The sequence below is a fragment of the Sebastes fasciatus genome, chromosome 11, assembly GCF_043250625.1.
Source record: "Sebastes fasciatus isolate fSebFas1 chromosome 11, fSebFas1.pri, whole genome shotgun sequence".
Taxonomy (NCBI): Eukaryota; Metazoa; Chordata; class Actinopteri; order Perciformes; family Sebastidae; genus Sebastes; species Sebastes fasciatus.
Genome location: NC_133805.1, coordinates 10945421 through 10967761, shown reverse-complemented (window position 1 = coordinate 10967761; position 22341 = coordinate 10945421). Strand labels below are relative to the sequence as shown.

Below are 22341 nucleotides of genomic sequence, written 5' to 3'. Positions count from 1 at the left end.
GAAATTATTGTTTTTCAAAAATCTATCTGTCCCTTATTTCATAAAAAGTCAGATCTGACCTCTACAGTATATAAACCTGATGTCAGGACATTGCCTCAAATATTCAAGAACAAGTACAAAGAGTTTTTCCTGTAGTCAGTTCACCTTCGAATTAAAAGCCCAGAAACTGTTACTTTAAATGTATTTGGGGTGTAAAGCACAGAAGACATCGAGATATTGGATTTTTTAAATTGAAAGTGGAAAGATGGAGCTATAAAGGAAACTGTATCATGCTATGTTCTATTAGTTATTGATCAAGTTAACCTGAAAGAGAAGAAAGATGGTACACAACATAAAAAGGAATTCAATGAAAAAAGTACATTTATTTAGTGATGCTGTATACAGCAACTGGTGCTGGAATAAGCTTCAATGCAACCACTGAACTTCAAAATGGTACTTCAAATATTCCTAAGAAAAGAGATTAATCAACCATCAACTGCACTCAAGTCCAGTCATGTAGTGATTCTTGTGTTTTCCCAAAGTAAAATATTTCAAGACACATTTACTTGGTGTGTTTACCTTCCACTATGCAGAGTGAAACACTAGCGCAGGTAACAAGAGGCCATGGGTCATTTCAGTGTTTGGTACAAGTGCTGCAAAGCCCCACCTGCTGGCAACAGAAAAAAGTGGTTTTAGTGGTACTAAGTAATTTAGAAATTAATATAATTCTGGATTAATACATGACATAAAACATCCTGAGTTGCTGCTGTTATTTATCATTATTCTACAATTCAAGGTCAATAGCTGGATAGAATAGTTTTAAATGCACTTGGCTTGAGAAGCTGCTATGTGGGTATCCAAGGGTGTAGAAGCAAAGAGAAGAAACTCCGGTGTTTTTGAAAACAGCCGTTGCCGCCATTTTGGACTGAAAACGCTTATTAGATTTTAAATATTTTATTGTTCACACACAGGCCATTTCGGTAGAATATGACAATAGAATGGAAATAATTTTGTTTTACTTTTGTACGGCACTTTATAGGAGGACGTTTTACTGGCTTCCGTTAATTGCTTTCAGTCCAAAATGGCGTAAGCGTAGCTTTGCTGCTGGGTGCTGATGTTGCAACAAGGAACGTATATTGCCTCTATACTCTTTGGTTGCAATGGAACGAACAATGGACTTTCACTTCTTGGCAATATACATTCCTTGTGGGGAAAGCCATAGGCATATGTAAATATATCTCTATATATATCTCTATATCTATAGATATAGATCTATATCTATATATCTATAGATATCTCTATCTATAGATATATAGATATAGATCTATATCTATCTATAGATATCTCTATATCTATAGGTATATAGATATAGATCTATATCTATAGATCTATATCTATATCTATATCTATCTCTCTCTCTCTCTATATATATATCTATATTATATATAGATATAGATATATATATATCTATATTATATATAGATATAGATATAAATATCTATACATCTATATATATATAAAATAATATATAGATATATAATATATATATACTATATATGAAATTATATATATAATAATATATTATATATATATATAATATATATATAATATGTTATATATATATATTATATGCCTATGGGGAAAGCTACAAGCTCTCAACGTTAAATGTGAGAAAACTACAGTGCGCATGTCCAAAGGCGCAAGTGTGATGATACCACGTGATGCTCCGCTTCTATTTGATTGGCTATTTGTTAATTACTGTTGTTGTCGTCATCTGCTGGCAGACGTTGGTATTTCTTTTAAACAGGATAGCTAACTGTCACCAGGAGCGATGGAGATTAAACTTCTACAGCACTAATCTGAAAGCGGATGGTTCCAGTTGTCAAGAACAGACTTTCAGGACCTGAAGCTTCTTTCTGAGAGGATTACCAAACCGCAGGACAACCTGGTGAACTTGGGTTTAAACATTGCCAAGTTACCCAAACTGACAGAGAATACAAACAGAGAATCCAGCAGTACAACAGCAGATGGAGGAGAACAGGTAACTAGGTGTCAGTCTGATTACTTCCTGTGTTAAACTGGGTGGGAAATTTGAAATGGAGCATTATATCAATTTTTTAGTTTTGCATCTGTCCAAAGTAGTTGTTGCTCCACCATTTTTTTTCTTTTTTTCAATATTATATTTATTGTTTTTTTGTTCATTTTGAAACAACAGAACAAACATTCACAAATGTCCCCAATAATAACATTCTCGGTACAAAGAAACTCAACAAACCTAATATTCATATAAAATAAGCCAGTATAGATACAGGGGAAAAAAATTATATACATAAAATAGATAAATTAGTAAAAAGAATATACACAAGTAAAAAAATAAAATTAAAAACAATAAAATAAAATTGTTACACCACCATTTTACACATAAAAACACAACTGCAGGTTACACAGTAACTTACTGGAGATGTTTTATAAAAGCTGTAAACGTGAGGCTGGATGGTTGTTGTGATGAATGCCATACCATAGTCCATGCAAAGATTTGAGGTTTTAAGATTTCATTGTTGCTGTACGGCCTCAAGACAATAGTTTTCTGCATCATGTAAGATGTTTTTTTGTGGTGGAGACACATTGCATCTGGAGAAAACAACACTGTGCATCTATCCATCATCTAAGTTATCAATCAAAATGTAAGTTTGCAGTGAGTTACTTTGCATGTTGTGTGCTCAAATTATGGTCAATAATGATAGCTGAGAGCTGGTCTAAGTCTAAATGGGGTGTTGGTTGAGAAGTTTTAAGTAACAGTTTTTAGAAAAGTTCAATAATGGTTGTAATTGCCTCTATGTAGCAGTGTATTAAAGATGGGAGCCAACAGGAGTTATTTCAAAAAAGTATTTTCTGCTACTATCTCCAGTTTTTGACATGCATTGTCTGTGAAATGCCAGGTTCTCAGTAATCTGAAGCACGGTTGGTTGGTGTGAGTCCTGGAATTGAACAATAACTTTAGATGACACACATGAAATTTTACATTTCCACCTTTTCTACTGAAGAATGAAGCTTAAAGGTCCCATATTATGCTCATTTTCAGGTTCATACTTGTATTTTGTGTTTCTACTAGAACATGTTTACATGCTGTAATGTTAAAAAAAACTTTATTTTCCTCATACTGTCGGCCTGAATATACCTGTATTTACCCTCTGTCTGAAACGCTCCGTTTTAGCGCATTTTGACGGAATTGTAACAGAATTGCGTTGCTAGGCAACAGCTTGGGTCCATGTGTACTTCCTATCAGCTGATGTCATTCACATACCTTGCAACAGGAAATAAACTGGGACACATTTAGAATGTTTACGTTTAAAATTGTGTCAAGGGTCTAAATATTGTATATTCGTGACATCACGAATGGGAAATCCTGACAGCTTGTTTCAAATGCAGAGTTTCTGAATACGGGCTGTGTGTATTTCCCTGTGGATTGAGTGTTTCGATACTTTCACAGTATTTATATAGGACGTAAGCCTGCTTTATAATAAAAAAACATGAAAATCTCACTTTTTTTTAATAATATGGGACCTTTAATTCTATCACATTTTGTCATAAGGAATGGTGCCTGTTGTTCTGTACTGACCCTGAGCATTGAGCACTGGAGGAGAGTAATGTTCTCCTCCCAGTTCCAAGAGGGAAGTTCCTCGTTGAGATAACAGCGTTATTGAAAAGTAATGGTAAAGGCTTATGCTTGTTGCTGACTAGTGTTAGTCAGATAGTATTTGCCTAATAGTTTGTGCTTGTACTGTTTGTGTGTAGTTGAGTACCAGACGCAGTAGATTTAATTTACAGGAATACTGTTGATTACGGTCAGTGGTGGAGTAGTCGTTGATGAGCTGGGTGTACTGCTAGGTAGATGGTTAGTAGGGTTACAGTAGAGGAGGAAGTGGTTATATATTCCATGGGTTTTTGGTTAATAGGTGGGTAAAGTGTAATCTGCTAGAAAAAGAGGTGGGTATACCTGTGTATACCTTCCACTACACCACTGATTACAGTAAAGAGTACTTTGCTACATAAAAAATCTGAGAGGGTCAATTATGGGGAAAAAAGACCAGTTACATGGCTGAAATTCCTTATCAGGTCACCAAATCTGATGGGTCACAGAATATGGCACTGACATGCAGATGCTCTACTGAGTGACTTTGCACTGTTTTTTCATTTTGCAAATCCTCTTAACCTTTTAAAAAGGTTAAAATGTATTACAGTTAAAGCTGTACATACTATAGAAATGGAGTAATGGAGAAAACACACACACACACACACACTCACATGCACATTTAGGTAGACAACATGCATGCATCACTTAATACCGTGCAGTAACAAAACCACACTATAAGCACTAACTAAAAATATTCACCCACAAACACATTTATATGGAACCTGTTTGCATCATTGTGAGTTTATGTATTCATGAGACAGCAATTTTGGTAAAAAAAATAAATAATTTCTAAGACAATCACCTCTCAGTCTGCAGGTAACAGAAAACTGAACTACTGTAACCTCCCTTATGTAAGTGTGTTGTTGCTTTGTCCAGCAGGGGGCGGTGTAATCTTTGGATAAACCTTCTTTGTGTGATTTTTGATCTACCATCGGTTTCCATGTGATGAGTCATTACTCAGGATGGAAGTAAATTAGTTCAAGGGCTAATGCTGCTCTCCACCATGCATATTCATTTGCTTTTGTCTTTTCCGCCATAGAGCCACTGTCCTTATTATCATATGTGTGTTCTTTTATTAAAATCTACTTGTTAGACTCTGAAACAAGGAATATTCAGACCAAATGTGCTCACTGTTTTGTAGTGCACATTTGAAGTGTTTCATGGAAAACAGAACACTGACTGAAACTGTGTTTGAAGACAGCATCTTTTGATGTGCAGCCTCAACCAAAAGCATTTATCACACGGCTCCAGCTGTGTATTCCAAGTCGGAAATTAATTCCATTACTTTTACACACACACACACACACACACACACACAGTGTCTCTTGCTGGCTGCGGTCAGGCACGGTCAGAGCGGTGGTGGATGTGAGAAATTAGGTTAAAACCTCTTTATTCATCTGACCCGGTTGGGTAGCAGGAGCCTTTCAGAGATAAGCGTGCCTGATGCTCTTTTTTTTTTTCTCTCCCTTCATTTTGTTAACAGAATTCCTAGGTTTCTCTTTGCCCTGCCTCGTTCCAAAGATTATCTGTAAATGCAGGGCTGCAATCCTCTTTTCCCGGGCACTTTATCCGAGGTCTGTTATGGACTGAATATTATTCTCAGTGTGCTGTTGTATCTGTATGTTTTTATTCTGCTATACAGGTGTTTGCTCTATACTCTCTGTTGGCTAGCTCACTCTCTTGCCTGAAATGACCTGTGATTGGCCAAAGTCCAAAATAGATTTTTTTTTTTTAAAGCCTGAAAACAGAACCATAAGGAGGTGCAAAAGTCTAGTTTTCTCTCAGAACACTTGAATTATAATATGCTGAAAGGTTATTATGGAATTTTTGCCCAATGGTGCCAACATTTTTTCTGCCTACTGAAGCTTTAAATCATGAAAACAGTTGTGTAAACTGCTGCTTTTTAATGACGGTACATGTGTTTAGACAGAAAACAAAACGAGGCAAATTTTTTTGCCTTATGTTATTTGCTCGGATTTGACCTCTGGACCATTTCTACAGTCTGTGTTGTTATCTCCAAACTGACTGATCTCAGAACTCACCAGGAACTCTTGACCCATTTTAGGGACTGAAAATCAGTATGTGTCGGCCTCTGTTGTTGTTGATCTTGACCTTTTCTTCTTTAAATCTGTCTCTTGTGAGTTCCCCGACTTTAAAGAGCAATAGTTGGAGCATCCTTTGAATCTGTGTGAGGCACACTAACAATGTGGCTCTAGGGATGGCAATGTCAGTCTGTTGGTCGCTCCATGACTTTGATTCAGACTGAAATATTAATGTATTGCCATGACATTCTGTGCAGATGTACATGGTTTCATCATCTGGGCATCACGCTGGCTTTAAAAGGAAGTCATGTTACTCTAAAAAAAACATTTTTCGGATGTTGTAAGACGGAACTGGTCACCATCAAGAGGACAAGGTTCCCCCTTGTGTCTGTGTGCTTGTGTATTGTGTGGGTAGATAAAGCTTTTCGAGTGCCAGTTCTCATCGGGCCTGAATGCTCATCTGTCCTTTAAAAGGGCAAACACTCTAACCCTCACTTTCTTTTCCCCTCTATCTAGTTTCTTCATTACATCACATTTTCTCCACATGTCCTTGCATCTCTTTATGGATCTACTCACGCACCTTTTATATATCTTTTTTCCCCAAAGCTCTTTACTACCCTCCTTTTGCTCTCCTCTTTTCTTCTCACCACGCATACTTCTCTCTCTCTCTCTCTCTCTCTCTCTCTCTCTCGGTGTGGGAGGGGGGGGGTCTGTTAGCGAGGATCCCGTCAGTGTGAGCGTATGCGATTGGAGAGGAATAATCCTCTGAGTGCTTTGCTTTCTTAGATTTTTTGCGAGAGGGGAGTAAGGGGGTTCTTTGATGTTCTGCGGATACCATTTGAGACCGCGGCATTAAATGCGGATTTACAACTTCTGTCATAGATTCTCCCATCGCCTCCCTACCTCCCTCGGCCGTCTTCATGAGTGTTATTGCTCATTTCCTCCTTTTTTCTTTAAATTGCCCCGCTCATTATATTTCTACGACCCAATTTCCTGCACTTCCTCGCAGCGTCGGACATCACAATAAACACACTTGTAGTTGTGATTTAGCAGCAGTTTAATCTTCTTCATGGTTGGGCTACAATGGCATTCTGACAGGGCCGTTTAGCAGGGTGCTTAGCAAGAGGCCGATAAGACGTTGGCAGCCACTTGGAATCAATTCGGCAATGCCTTTACCCTCGGTAAGCTCACTGTCGCAGAAGTCCCATTCCCATGCGCCTGTGATTAAGCCCGGTGTGTAGGGCTGAATTAGACATTCAAAAAAGCTACAGCAGACATGCCACATTGGATAAGCCTTTGGTCGGAGATGTATGTATATGAATAACGGTCTCCTCCAGTGAAGCTTCTGCTTAATGTTTCATGGACTTTTTTCCTCTGTGCCTCTCTGTCATCTGAGATTTGCTGCTGTCTGATGCGACACACAGAGGTGCTCCCCATGAACATGGCTCATCTGACACAGAAGCCTGAGGTTTGCAAGGGGGTAACACTGGATATATACGTTTACTCATCACTCACATATCCCGCGTTCATGTGGCACGAGTGCAGCAGACGTATGGACATACAATACTGAGTCCACATTCACTGGGTCACGCTGTGTTCTCATGCGAAGCCCACATGGGTGAGACCCAGCTGAGACACACACACACACACACACAGACGAGATGTGACATGTTGACTAAATACAGGATAGGATGCACATCATTCAGCCTAGAGTAAAGAATGATCATGCATGACGTGCAGTTTCACAGAAGCGTGTAGCCTAACCTTTCCTCTGCTGATGAATGAGTCACAACCCAGATGCCAAAGGTGACCTTAACTCGGTGTGTGCGCCTCTGACTGTAGCCGAAACCTGTCTTCAGCACGTCTCCAGACTTTTCAAACCATATCTCACATTGTTTTCTATTGTGTGTGTCATTTTTAATCTTCTCATGTTGGCGCTTTTAAACTAGTTTGTTTAAAAAAACAGAGAGAGAGAGAGAGAGAGAGAGAGAGAGGAGAATTGTACATATTGGAGCACATATTCATGATCTCAATCTCCACATCTCGCCTGCAACATTTCACACACATCTAGTGTCAATGTTTTCACTAATTATAAAACATACAGTCTGTTAAATATGAATGTTAATGGCTTATGTCATTAATGAATTAATAGTGGATTTGTAGTTAAGCATATGATACTGCTCTACTTAACACGAGAGGACACAAAAATTGGTAGGTAATGGTAAAGTAATCATGAAATAAAAATGCATTCCTAGTAAATATTCAGACTATGTCCACATTACACCAGCTAAATAAAAAAAACCAATCATAATGCCTTATGCATGGGCATACGTATCGGAGTGAAAACGGTGTGTGTTTAATGCAGCTTTGCATTTTCTCTCTGGTTATTTGAGAGGTTATTTGAGAATATAAACATAAATGCAGCTTAATGACAACACATGTATATCTAACCAATAATAATAATCAATACAACTGTATATGGTTGGTATATATGATGATCTATATATGATCGGCTATATTGACTAAAGGAGTGATTATAGAGAGGATTACTGGCAGTGTTAATAATGTGATGATTTTTTTTTTTTTTTTTTCAGTAACGAGTACTGTAAGGGATCACATTTTGTAATTTACATTGCAGTTACTAATCTCCGTTGATTTTGTGACATGTGGGCGTTGTGTTGTTTACTGGGACTTAGATGGAAGGTTGATATCAGTTTGGTCTCTGTGTTCAGTGGACAGACTGGTCCTGGACATGCTATCTTGCTGCTGAGACTGGAGGTGGTTAGCCTGTATGAAAAGAGGAGAAATGGGACTCCTGATAATTCTAAAGTCTTATTCATATTTTGTGTGTTCTTAGTTGTCTTGCTAACATTCGCCACGGGTACCCCTACATTCAGTTTTTAAATTTTTTTTCAAGCTAGAGGGTGTGTGCACAGAGCAGCTGAGGTCGGGCAACTCCCAGACCGGATAACGCCGTGGTAGCAACCTGTCAATCACAAGATAGCCACGCCCTAAAGCATACCTTGTTTTATGGTCTATTTGACTCTAAATGGGACCATAATTTACTAAATGAACATCATGCTGTATTGAAGAAGAGACTTGAAACTAGTGATTGAGACCATAAACTCATGTTTACAATGTTTACTGAGGTAAGAAATCAAGTGAAAAGTAGGATCATTTTCTCATAGACTTCTATACAATCTGATCAGACAGTCGCCCCCTGCTGGCGATTAGAAAGAATGCAAGTTTAAGGCACTTCCTCATTGACTTCACGGTTCTGACCCGGAGGTTGCCCACAGTTCAGTGGTAGTTCCCGCTACAGTAGGTGTCTCCAGGATCACATTTTACCATGATGACACACACACACACACACGGACTCACGAGGTGAAAACAATACCAGCCACACGCTGTCGCAGCTGGTAACAATATACAGCGAAGAGCCCTGCGGTAAATGCCATTTTATTGAAGCTCGAATCATTGTTCTCTGTTGAAAAACTGAATCAATTCGATTATCATTCTTGATGCTGCATTGTTGCTAGGCAAACCTAATTCACCAGAAATATAGACAATGACTGCATGGTCTCATGTGTCTCTGTAATGTGCTAATTAGTATTTAAATTAATATGAGTCTCTCGTGTAGCTGCCTTTGTAATTGTGATTTATAGTGCTTGGAACAAACACCGCAACATTATGTAATGTGGCAGGGGGGAAAAGCCTCCAAAAATGGCATGCACACTGTGTGTCAAGGCAGGAAAACTGTACTGGCAAAGAGAAATAGTGTGCTGTTTCTGAAATGTTTGTTCACCTCTTGTAGATCTAAATGGACAGTCTGTAATCACTATGTTCAACTCAAGACTCTCAATCTTAGACTGATGATTCATCTACACGTGGCAAACAATATCAGCTGTGATTCAAAGGGGAGAAATACCCACAACGTGTTCATGGTGTTAGATAAGAGGGACATTGTCTTATGAAAACCTTTTATACAAAGTAGTTTTCCTTATGTAGCGGTGTAGAGAGGCAGTTTGAAGGCCACTGCACTGACCCTGACACTGCACCATCCTCGAGGACTAGTGGCCCCCCCTCTCGCTCAGATTGTCGCCATGGTTACACACAATGGGGGTCCTACAGATGAAGATACGATGATGATGATGATGAGGATGGTGTTGGTTGTCATAGTCTGTCCCCGGGGCTTCTGCTTTCGCATCAGGCCCACCATCCTCCGCATCATGACCTCTGCCACCTACCCTGGGGAAACACTTGCCAGGTGAGAAAAGCACGCAACAGGAATTAGAAGGGCCAGGTCGACTGTATGTGTGGTCCCCCGAGCAAGGTTGTGTTTGGCTGATACGTCTGTCCTTTTCGCTCATTTCATAAATACAGGGCAGGTTTATTTTTCTTCTAACTAAACCAGGACAAGGGGATGCACTAGCTGATGTATAACTAGCTGAACGGAGTCGCTCTTAATGAGATTTTACTGTCTAATCATATTAAGTTAACTTCAACTTCGAGCCCAATTTATTGTGTTTAAATATCTAAGAAAAATGAATGTCTTCAGGCAGTGATGAAGTTTAGTGACTGAATGAGACCGTTTTTACACTGTTTACAAGGGAACAAGCACATTTTATAAATGTAAAGTAAAATACTGAGACTCTAATAACTTTAATGGATCTGAAAACTGTTTTTCTCAATTTGTTTTTTACTATGAGTGATTGGGTCCTACTTGAACACACTATTATCTGTCATCGGGGCTCGGTTGTAAAATGATGAAGTCAATTACTTCTGTGCACGAATCAGGTTTTTACCAACATTTGAATTAGCGTCTCTTTCAAGTGTTAGTGATTTTCTGAGTGTTAAACTCTTCTTAATAACACCTAAAAAGGTTCTTTTGACTTTTGTTCTACCTTTTTCATGAATATTTAATATTATAGAGAAATATTTTGGTTTTCAGGGACTCTATCTAAATTTCATTCATTCTGAAGACAGCTCAGCTGTCATTGATTTTAAAGACCCATTGTTATTTATTATATATTTTTCTCCATTTTGTCATTAAAATATGAATGTCCAGGCTTTGTTAAGTCAGAATTTAGCTCAAAGTTGTAAACAACGACTTATTATCCCCTTTACTCATTTACACATCCAGCAGACAACGAACACCGTTAGCATTTATTCGTTTTTTGTTTCTGGTGATCTGGCATATCTAACTCCCCTTTTAGCTCTGTTTTGGTCTCTCCACCAACGCCTGGGGAAAAATATGTGGCTCTTTAGCTGCTAAATACTAAATACACTATGTTCTCTAGCTCATTGCTAACTTTGTGTTTCTGCCATTTTGGGCCTGGGCAGGTGAACCAAAACAGTTAAGTTGCGGTCCGTAAAACCAAAACAATAAGCTGAAAGATGCTAAAAAGGTGAGGGAAACTACAGAGGTTGGTCATAATTATCTGTTGGTTCATCACTACGAGCAACACCTTTCACATACACATTTAACTCATTGTTAACATAAAATATGGGTAAGTGCAGCTTTTAAGAAAGAACCGATGCTCCACCATCTAAAATCAATCTAGACAAACATTTATTAATGTTTTTACACCCAAAGAATATGTTGTTGTAATGTTAAATGTTATAAACCAAAGAACTTGCCAAGGATGTCACCTTGGAATACTGATGCTGCATATCTATACTGGCAGTCTCCCATGTCAGTGGAACAACTCCAACTCCCTGTGATGGCCCATCACCATTTTGGCTCTCTCTATTTCCTGCCTTTGAGTGAGAGATGTTAATGTTCACATATTAGAAGTAAACTTTTCAGGATCACAACAACACTCAAGACAATCCTTTTTCTCATTAAGGGTAACAAAGGGAGTGAGAGAATTGCATTAAAGAGCAGCAACCTGACTAAAAATACGTTAATAGATATGTATCTAGAGTGAAACAGCCCCACAGTGCCCGCTAAGACCTTCTTAATTAAACCTCTCTCCCTCCCTCTTTAGTTTTGAAGGATGTTGTTACTCAGGTTCATATCCACTAGTCTTGTATTGGATCGTGTTGATGCCATGTCGGCCCTCGGCTCATACATAGTGTAGTGAAGGGTGATTATTTGGTTTGAGGCTACAGCAGAAAGGTGGTAGAGGAGAAGAAGTCCCTGCAGGCTCACCACTTTGGTCCAGACTGATAGAACTGTTTGTACAAAATTTCACAGCAATCACACATTCATGGTCCCAAGTGGATGAATCCTACTGACTTTGGTGATCCCTTAATTTCTCCTATAGTGCCATCATCTGGGCAAAATCTCAACTGTCCAATACTTTTGTTCACGACCAAACATCTGCAAAACTAATGACATTTCCATCAGCCTCAGAAGTACTTTGTGTTAGCGTGCTATTGCTAACACTCTAAACTAAGATGGTGAACTTGGTAAACATTGACATCATCTCGCTTCACTGTCATTGTGAGCATGTTAGCATCCTTACATTAGCAGACGTGCCCACAAAGCACACAAATAGGGATACCTTACTGCAGCCAAAGACCATGGTTCAATGTAATTAAACCAAGTGGCAACCTCCGGTGCTGAGAAATGAAACCAATGCGGAACTGCTAATAACTGCAGTTCTTCGAATGGCCATTTGAGGCTTGCTCCAAAAGTGAGTCAATCCCCATAGACCCCCATGTTAAAATGCCCAACTTTACAGCCGAAATAAACATGTTTATACCCTGGTACAATAGATGTTTTTTGTCTCTATACCTAATATCCCCATTCATCTACGATGGGTGAATTTTTTTTATAATGATATTAGGGCTTAAAGTTAGGCATAATTGAGGGCATGGCCTCTTTGAGTGACAGTTTGGTGCCGTACCAGGTTACTCGCTGCTAGCTGTCTGCTCTGCTGCGTCACCAGGGCCCGCCTCATCTCCACTGCCGCACTGCCAAGATGGAGACGGCCAGAGCCAACCACTTTGGGCTTCACAACGTTTTTTTCAGAAACCTACGGGTGATGTTACGAAGACTACGTTCATATTTTATGCAATCTTTGAATCAAACACGGCGGCTGTGGTTCAGGTAGAGCAGGTCGTCCACCAATCGTAAGGTCGGCGGTTCGATCCCTGGCGCCCCCGGTCACATGTCGAAGTGTCCTTGAGCACTTAACTCCAAATTGCTCCTGAAGGCTGTGCCATCGGTGTGTGAATGAGTATTTAGATCAGATCCTGATGGGCAGGTTGACGCATTGCATATCAGCCTCTGCCATGAGTGTATGAATGTGTGTGTGTGTGTGAATGTGTGAATGCTGACATGTAGTGTAAAGTACTTTGAGTGGTCAGAACACTAGAAAAGCACCATATAAGTGCCATTTACCATCCAAACACAAATTTAATGGATATGGTGTTTTACTATCAATGCACAGTAGTTTGATCCTCACATGATGAACTCCGTAATCATATAACTACTTGAGTTCTTGATGAAGTGAACACTCGAAAGGAATCGTTCCCATCTCTACAATCCATGTCATATGACGTGAACGCGGCATAAATACAGTCTCGCACAGCCTCTAGCATGTAGCCTCTTAAGTTTTGTTCTACAGCTACTGAAAAACTCTCAGCTCGCATGAATCCAAATCCATGCCATTTGATAAACCTTAATTTGGTCTCTGGAGTCTCATTTTTGTCTTGAGCCATATGGCCTAAACCATGTGCATGTCATTGTACATATATGTACATTTGTGTTGTGTGTGTCTGAGGTCGCATGAATGCATGTACATTATTTGCTCCCGTAGAGACCTTCAGTCCGTTGGGCCAACAATCAGCTGTTTGCTATTTACCAAGAGACATTTATGCTCAAGTTTACATGCGAACTGTGCTTGAAGAAAAAGACAATGGGCTGTCTAATAAACTTCCTCCTGCCAAAATGATTAATTCAGTCTTTTGCCTACGGGTCCAAGTTCATTAAAAATGTTGTGTTAATCTTCTTGTGTGGGGGCCAATCAGAAATAGGCCTATGACTTATTTTGGATTTGGACTCTTTGGCTATGACTAATCGCTGCGCGCTGACTGAGTGATCAGCGATGCTGTTTGTGCCCTTCCATGATGCTGTGTCCCTGGGTGGGCTTTTTAGAAAACAATAGGCCATGTCATACGTTAAGAAAAACTGGCTCCACTGACTCATACTGTGAGGCCATTTACCACTGTCTCTGAATGTGGAAGGAAAAGCCAGGCAAGTGAAATAAAAGGACTCCCGACAATACCTCTGATGCATCATGGGTAGTTAAGACGGCACAGAAGTGGGCTGCAGCTACTGTACTGTACCGAACTCCTTTAGGCTTGCTTTCTGACATACACCATAAGCAATTTAATTCCTCCAGAGTTACTCTGCTACAGACCTATCCACTTGAGAGCCTTGACATCATTAATCCATTAAACTTTAAATTCCAGAGGATTTTTTAGCCCTCCTGCTCCCAGATTAGCAGTTCAGTGCGTTTCTGTGTCAGTTCACTGGGTTGAAATTAATTTCTCGACTAATTTAGTAATTGCACGCCAAAGCTTTTCTATCTGTGTGGAGGATGAGTTGCATCACACTGCTGCTATATACTGCGGGCAGGTTAGATGTTTGGAAAAACTGCGGTTATGTTCACTCTGCCACACAGGCTTATTTTTTACTTATTTTGGCATCAGTACTACAGTAGTCTGCCCGTAACACCTCACGCACGGCCAAATAACTGACTGACCAGATCAAAGCCGGCGTTTTTTTTTTTAAATTCAACATGTGAAATCCAGATTGTAGAATATTGCACGCTGTGACCTGTCACTGCGAGGAAGCGGGAATCCATACTGAAACATGATAATTTGCACAAGCTTTTAACCACTTTCTCTGAATGTCTGCTCTAATTGTGAACACTGTATTATACAGGACGGCTCTGAATAAGTGCTTGATTCACTGCTGCAGCCTGCTTCGCCCATTATGGATAAGCTCCTCTGACACACTGATGTAGAGGCTACTTCTTTCATATGCTGCCATATGTGTGCGTGTGCATAAACTCGGTGTGAGCGCTCTTAGTGTCTGTGGGTGGTGTGGGCTGTAATGAGGGAGGTGGGGGAGGGGGGGGGGGGGGGGGGCACGTGTGATGATGAGTGACTCTCAATCCTTCTCTCTCTCTCCCTCTCTCTCCCTCAATTCCCCTTCCCATCTACAGTGTGAGTCACTGTGTCTCCCTCGGCGCCCCCTCCACTCTCCAGAGAGGATGTACACACACACAAACACACACACACACACACACACACAAATGACAGTTTTGTGCTGGCACGGGACGGCTGGACGCTGTCCCCGCCGATCACCCACCACGTCTGACATCTCTGCCTCTCAGCGCGACTCCAGCTCACAGAGGTCGGGGCGGGGGGGGGGTGTCATACGAGCGCATCACCCAAAAACATAGTGTCTCCTCAGCTGCGGATCCAGTAGCTTGCAGCCTCTGAAAAAATAAATGACAGCGCTTGAAATGCACATCGCCGCTGTTGTGACACTGACTGGAATTACACTAAATTACCAGTTTGTAGTGAGGTGTAATAACAGCATTTGCTAGTCATTCGTCCCCATGACGCCGGCTGCCGCTGCTTCACTCATATGAGGCCCATCTGCTGGCAGCTCTGTCTTACAAGACGCACGAGAACATGAGGTGTACCCTGTTATCACGCCTCACTCACACACACACACACAAGTGTACTTGCCTGAGGTGTGAGAGTCGTGATAATGGTGTGTCTTGCAAACCCAGTCATCACGTGTCACTTCTGACAGTCATTGCTCGCCTCCTCCGCTGGCATACATGCAGCCGCCGTCACAAATATGTGATTGTTGTCACAAAAAGGTACGAACAACAGAGAGGAGACAGGCTGACAGGTTGTGATGAGGAAAATGTGTTGTCTTCTCACACAAGCACATGCTGTTTTAGATATTTAGGAATACATTGAGAGATGTTTATGTCCCTTCTCTGATATCTTTTAGAGCACACATCTTTCCCAGAAACAGATCCAACGTTATCATCTGTTGATATAACTCACGGTACGATCTCAGGGTCCTGGGGCGGCATTCTAAGCTGGCGTTTGTGGAGCTGGTGCCTGGCGTTGTGCAGTTGGTTAGAACGGTGTTTTCTCTGCCATCATCCCTAGTCATCCCTAATCCTGTGACTGCAGCTGTACACACAATGGGTAATCCCAAAATGACTCAATTGTGTGTGGAAATAAAGACACGCGTTGGCCATGAAGAGGAGTTATTTGTTAGAGCTCAAAGGGGGGGCAGGGACTGTTGTTGTGTGTTCACTGGGGAAGGGTGAATGGTATTAAATGTTCACCTGCCAATATGCCTCTACTTGGATGGGGTCCAATGTGGCTCCTGCTGCTACTAGAGGATTTTTCCTCATGAAAAGAGAGTGTCAATCTTGCTTGATAATACAGTCTAAAGGTCTTTACACACCGGGGGGGGATTTTTTTCCCCCTGTGATTAATTTGCACGTCAATAGATTTTTTAAAACTGTTGTTTTTGTCATGAATGCTTTCACACAGAACGTGAATAGTAGGCGTCGAAAAGGTGACAGTTTTTCTTTCGGAACAAGGTCGATTTTTCCTTACCTTTCACAATAAAAGCCCTAGACATATACACCGCCTAACTGTTTACCAGAGGAAAATTCACTCAGAGCATTTCTCTAAAAGTTGGTCCTCTGCAAGTACGAATCTCTTCAAATCTGTTATTGAAAAAGTGTTGTCGCAAATTCACATCGCTGCCATTATGAATAGTTTTGATGCAAAACATTTGCAAGCGTGTATTTTGCATTTTTTGTGTTGTTTATTTGTGTGTAAAGGCCTTATTGTGGTGTCAGATTAACAATACACTTCACTTGGCAAACACCGGCTTTCCTCGAAGCGGAAGAGTTTTTTTATCCGGTCTATGCCTTTGCCAAAATGTCTTATTGAAGAAACAGACAAAAGTGAATATTCAAGTGAATTGAATATTTTTGCTAGCGGGTTATGTGCTCAGGGGAAAAAGCCGATAATTTCACAGTGCGATTTCCTGTTTACAGACCGATACCAGGCACTGAGCGGGGGCTCAGTACAACCACAGGCTGTCTATGTTGATGCCTGTTTGAGGTTTACGGAGCCACTGACCATGCTTGTATGTGTCAGATCGCCGTGGCCTCTTATTTCTGCTCCTGCTCCACTGAATTCTGTGCACTGGCTCAGATAATGAACAGTCCAACCCAAGGGGGATAATTAGCTTCTTAATGTGTCTGATCTGATAGACGTTTGCTCTGATGAGTGGAAATCCTGCGGAGGAGTGAGCGCTGCCACGCTATGAGGCCGTCGCAGCCTTATGAGGCTGGCGCCGTGACACGGAAAGGATCAAACTTGAAACACAAGCCTTCTGTCTGACACCGCTGTGTCTCTCTCTTCGCCGTACAAGGAACAAGAACCCCACAATGCATTTGGGATTCGCTGTCTGAAGATTTTTTTTTTACACAGAACACCCCCACAGATTCCAACTGCACTTAACACTCGAAGCCGGCAATTGCCTCAAGGAGTTGAATCCAGTACCTTTGTCTGGAAACCCTCTTGACACACCAATCAGGCAAAGAGGCAGGGCAGACGCTTGGAATTTTAATCAGAAAGAGAATATTGAGTTTGTAGGATTTGAAAATGTGCCTCTCAAACAAAATGCTGCCAACCCTCTTTGATATGGAAAGCTGCTCCTCCTCCCTCCCTCCTTCATGAATTAAATTATTTTCCCTGTCTGTACAGTTGAGTAGCCCAGGGCACTATGACCCTCATTACATGAGCTGTACATATGAGAGTAAAGCCTCCACGTCTCTTTATTCGCCCTTCATTTTTTAAACTATTTATTTTCTCTACAATGATTCTCCAGCCGAGCAGGCAGGGTGGTGCTCCGCGCTGACAGGGTGTTAAATAGGTTGTGAGGAGGTCTGGAGGTTGTATAAGATTAACAATTGAGTGTAATTAATTACTGCAAAGTTCATGATGTGTATGTCAACCTTTATTGTGATTAAAATCCCTACAGCAAAAAAAAAGAAAAAAAGAAACAAGACTGGCTCTGTTGTAAGTCAGCCAAGTTTCTTTTTAGAAGTCAGAGATATTGTAAAATCTAGCTTGCTGTTTGATCTTAACATATGTCTGTGTTCCTGAACGCCTCGAGTTTCTCTACTCCCAACTAGTTTTTTAAAAGTAATGTGATATTTGAAACATTTTGTCCAATTTTAATCTTTTTCTTGTTCATTGCCTTTGACATTTTAGTACAGTAGAGGTTCTTAGTTTGTATTTTCAAATGAAGAAACTGCAGTATATCAAAGAATGAATGTAGATTTGTAGTAATACACATTTAAAGAATCACTATTATCAAATTAATTCATATAATGCCACCATATGTTACAGGTGCCTTCACAGACTGCAATCGGGACTGTCATCCTGAGCCATCTGTCAGATGTTAAAACTGAAGGCAAACAAGTTCACCTTGTACATATTTAAACATGCATTAACTGACTTTAATGGCGGAAGCAAGCTGTAAACCCAACACTGACATCACCTTTTGAGATAATACGGTTAACATGTTAGCAAACGGGACTCCCTAAAAACATGGTGTTTCAGTGCACGCTTCGGCGAGCTCTGTGACCAGCCTTCAGCCCGTGTTCCCAGTGCACGTTCATAAGTGATGTTAGTTTTTGTATAAATAATGCACTACTTGCGTTACTACTCACTACGTTACTACTTTTAATCTGCACTATCCAGTCATGCTAATATTAGAATGTCATAACGTGTGTCACATACAGTATCATGTGTCACATACAGTATCATGTGTCACGAGGTATTGGATGAAAATAACTATCTAGCCAATATTAGCTAACTGTTTACAAGCAAACACTATCAGGTTTCCTTTGTAAACATGCCTCACGTGCGGAGCGCTTGGTAACGTTAACCCCATGGAGCTATAAATAATGAAGTCACCCTAGTGTATTGTTAACGTTAAATAGATTAACCCTAATGTTAAATTATATAACCTTAACGTCACCAGTTTGTCAACAAATTTGCGCTTGGCAAGTGTTTGAGAGTTGAGTTGTGTGTGTGTGTGTGTGTCTGTGTGTGTGTGTGTGAGAGAAAGGGAGTCAAGTAAAATCACAGTGTGATCGGACAGTAACGTTAATCTCTGCTCTCCGGATTAAAGTTTCATAGATCTATTCCTCACGGTTGCAGATCTGCCAGCAACGTAACAAGGAGCAAAAATCTGTAAGTGCAGCTTCGTAAATCTACGATCACAAAATTTTTTTAAATCATCGAGGTTTGAAGCATGAGGTCTCCTGTAGGTTTAATCTTTGGGTTAAGGCAAAGATTAGATTAATATTCAACTTTTTAGGTTACAGTTTTGCTAGTTTATCCAAAAACTGACGAGACAACCCAATGCGAGCCGATGAAAATGCGCCTCAGGCACACAACACTCAGTGTGACGCAGGACGTAAGGCACCCCCCGTAGCTGAAATACCAAGTTTTTAGGGAGTTCCGTCTGCAAGCAGTTGGTTATTTATACATCTTGCAACATTAACATTCATTTGGAGTCGTGTTTCTGGCCATAAAGTGAATGTAAATCCAATATTCACTCTACTTTTTAACTCTGTTTTGGTCTCCACCAACTCCTGAGGGAAATATCTGATTCTTTAGCTGCTAAATGCTCCACTACTATTTGTTCACCAGCTAGTTTCTAACTTAGCTGCCTATGAGCAGTGAGACTGAACCAAAACAGCAAAGTTGCAAGCTGTAAAACCAAAACAATGAGCCAGTGTTGTAGTACTCAAGATCGGTCTCAAAACCACTTTTTAAAGTTTCTCGTCTTGGAATCGACCGTATTTTTACTAAACGCGGTCTCTGTCTCAGACGAAGAAGACTAGATTTTATTTCAAGACCACAACTGCGGGGATATCACGAAATTGCTTCCGTATTTTCTGATGTATTTGTTAACATCATTACCGTGTTGTTATTACATCAATACTGAGGAATCTTCATTTGTTTTCTGCGGGTGTTTTTATGGGAATGTGGATCTTTCAGATCAATTGGAAGAGTCCCTATGGTTTGCATGTTCCACATTTCATCACAAGTGTGTCATGCAGTTTGGGACTACTCACACTGGTCTGGTCTCGGTCTTGACTCGGTCTCGCCCTGCCTTGGTCTTAGTCTTGACTCGGTCTCGCCCTGCCTTGGTCTTAGTCTTGACTCGGTCTCGCCCTGCCTTGGTCTTAGTCTTGACTCGGTCTCGCCCTGCCTTGGTCTTAGTCTTGACTCGGTCTCGCCCTGCCTTGGTCTTGGTTTTGACTTGGTCTCAACCCCTCAAAGTCTTGGTCTTGTCACAGTCTCGACACACTCTGGTTTTGATCATGACTTGGTCTCGGTTTAGGTGGTCTTGACTACAACACTGCAATTAGCTGAATATTTACACTTAAATTCTCCATAGAGTGGAGAGGAGCTGCAGTTGAGTGATGCGTGAAGCAACCCCCCTTCACAACTACAACTAGTCATTTGATCCATCGCTAATATAAAATATTGATTATAGCCATTTAGAGGCATTGCAGTCATATACCGGCTTTAACGATGGGCACTAAAACTGGGTCATCTTTGGCTACTCTCCCCATGTGCATGCTAATTACCTATTGCAGTCATATTACTCACATCACTTAGGTTAATGTAGAGCCATAGAATATAGTAACTGTTTTCACATACTGTGTATTGACCCACATAGTGAAGAAAGTGATTTTCATGTATAAAATCAGAGCCCTTTAAACATCCAAAACCTCCAAAACCTTGATTTTAAGTGTATAAGAAGCAGGTTTTTTTGGATTTATGTTATGAAGTTATATGCAATATACGACCATATCTCCCACTTCTTACTGTCCTGTAGTCTGTTATCTTGGATTTGAAGATCTATTACTTTTGAAGCTTTGCACCTGGTCCCTACTTATGGTGAAGGCTTTTGCTCTCTTATGAGCCTCTGAGCTTTCTGCAAGTCTCAGCTGAAGCTCTTTTCGCTCTTCCTTAATGGAGACTAAAGATTAAAGGTGACCGGTGCTTATGCCGCCAGGGCCCCTATAGGCGCCTCCGCCTGAGGAGCTCAGGCTGCCAGAGCAAGTATCATGATTTAAATCACTTCTTATACTGTGTTTCAACGGTAGAGTATGCCTTTTTGCGATCTTTCATTTCTTATTCACTGTATGTGTTTCCTTGCATGTCTCAGCTACCTTTTTATGCATTTTTTCTTCACATCTTAACCTCAATTTTTTATCTTTTGTTTTGATAAGTGCTATTCCGTGAAATATCAGCATACATCATTCTTTGCATATAATGTGTGATTAGCACAGTTATCGTTACGCATCATAAAAGCACAATATGACGCACATTAAATGAATATTAATTAAAGAAGATTCAAGGGGTTTTTATGATTTGGTTGAGGTGAGCAGAAGGCTGTAATGTATTTCAGTTCTGCTCTAACAGCTACAGTATGTCTGACGCTCCAGGTTGTGACACTCTGGAGTTACTGTCGGCGAGAGCATATGGCGGGCTCTTACTCTGGTTTGTGGACCCTTTAATTAGCGCAGCGGTCCAAATGAGGTTACTGCAGTGAAGGAGAGAAAACTCAAATGAAAACGAGCAGGGGAGAGAGAAGTGTGTGTGTGTGTGTGTGAATGGGGTCATGTGGGGCAGCGGCGGGGGTTGGGTATCCTGAGAGCACAAAATGTTATGTAATTCAGTGCTCGGTTATGTAAGGGATCAATAGTGTAACTGTAAGAGAACTCCAGTTCCCCCTCCTATCAGTATGCTCACATGCTAATCATTGTTCTCCTCTGAAGTTCACGGCTAATTGTTTCTCAGGAGAGGTGGCTGGCATCCTCTGCTGCTCCTGCTGTGGAAACAGAGATGGTGTTGCATGCCGTGTTGTCAGACATGCACAGGAAGAACCGCACGACTTTATTAGACAGGTTTCCCCCCTGTGCTTTTTAACATTAAAGAGATGGGTCATAGGGAATTTTCTGAAGTGGCTGGCAGAAGTCTTATGGCTGACCCTTTTATGAAGTCTAACAGCATCCATGTCTACTCTGAGAATCACATGATCAAAATGAGAAACCAAAAGGGATACATTTATATTTCATACTTTTTGTTTCATGATTGCGCTCCTCACCCAGCTAGCAGCAAGAAATATGTGGGCCATCACGGGCAGAGAGAAGGAACATTTTTCCTTCTCCCAGCAGGTAGTGCTAATTCGGTTCAACATCGGCTCTGATTCTGCGAGACGGCAGATCTTTAATGGTTTAATGGTTGCTCAGAATGTAGGCAACCTTCAGCTGCTAATGTTTGTGTGAAATTAAAATGAAATAAATCTTGAAAAGTGGAGTTATGCCTGGTACAAACTATACGAGAATCAAGCCGATTTGGTCCCGATTCCCCCCCGCCTGACAATTGTCAGCAAAGCTGAAATTTTTGATGGTTCTAAAGATTATCTTTCCAGATGTTCCTGTGGTGGGAGGTATGTTAAGAGCGTTTTTTTACATCCCCCGATCAGCTCGGAAGTCCATCCTGGCCGCACCGATTTCAAATCGT

General features: G+C 40.8%; 1 protein-coding gene across 11 annotated transcripts in view; it reads left to right on the top strand.

Moving 5' to 3' along the window:
• Nucleotides 1-1750: 1750 nt before the first annotated feature.
• The window catches only part of dab1b (DAB adaptor protein 1b), a 103563-nt gene continuing 82972 nt past the window's right edge, over nucleotides 1751-22341 (top strand). For all 11 annotated transcript variants that reach the window (XM_074650550.1, XM_074650548.1, XM_074650546.1 and 8 more), the window contains exon 1: nucleotides 1751-2020. The gene's annotated coding sequence lies outside the window, so the exon portion shown is untranslated. The remainder of the gene's footprint in view (nucleotides 2021-22341) is intronic.